Genomic DNA, 652 nt, shown 5'->3' with positions numbered 1-652 from the left:
GACGTCAAATTCTGTTACAGTCTTCATTCGAAATCTTTTCCCCATTTAACTGTTAGTCATATTCTCATGATGACACTGTATTGCAAAATATATCCTGTCCTGAGGTGGTTATTTACTGCGTGCACTTTACCATAGAATCTACATCTAATTTGTGCTATTTCTAAATAATAGCACACATTAAATCATAGAAATAAATATACATTGTAAAATATTATTTCTACAATAAAAAAAGATTGATGCCCCTGGTGCTTTCAAATATTTCCTATGTATTCTTTTGAGAGTGCAAGTACAGTCATATGACCGGTGATAATGAAGTGAATCAAAGTTGATCAGTTCTCATGTAATGTACATGTTGACAGGGTCAAATTGTTAAGGCAAGGTGACTGGGTCATCGTACCTGTCAAAACAAGTGCCCAAAAATTTCTTAAGCACAATGGCATCAAAGGCCATCCTGTTCGGTTTGAGCCAACATATTGTATACTGTGCTACATGTGAAAAAAAAAATGTTATGAGATAAATCTCACTGCATTTTTCTCCATAGCTAAACATTGTAATCATAAGAGTGCTAATGATGAGCCATTGGACATCATAAAATGGCAGGGGGTCTAATTTTTAATGAGCTGGACTTGTAACATCACTCCCTTCCAGTTGC

The 652-nt window shown here is 35.1% G+C and overlaps 1 protein-coding gene across 2 annotated transcripts in view; it reads left to right on the top strand.

Moving 5' to 3' along the window:
- The window catches only part of rce1b (Ras converting CAAX endopeptidase 1b), a 45,621-nt gene that overhangs the window by 6,706 nt on the left and 38,263 nt on the right, over positions 1-652 (top strand). The window lies entirely within an intron of this gene.

This window comes from Danio rerio, chromosome 21, assembly GCF_052040795.2.
Source record: "Danio rerio strain M-AB ecotype USA chromosome 21, GRCz13ab, whole genome shotgun sequence".
NCBI classification, from domain to species: domain Eukaryota; kingdom Metazoa; phylum Chordata; class Actinopteri; order Cypriniformes; family Danionidae; genus Danio; species Danio rerio.
The sequence above is the reverse complement of the archived record's forward strand: the minus strand, read 5'-3'. Positions and strand labels throughout refer to the sequence as shown.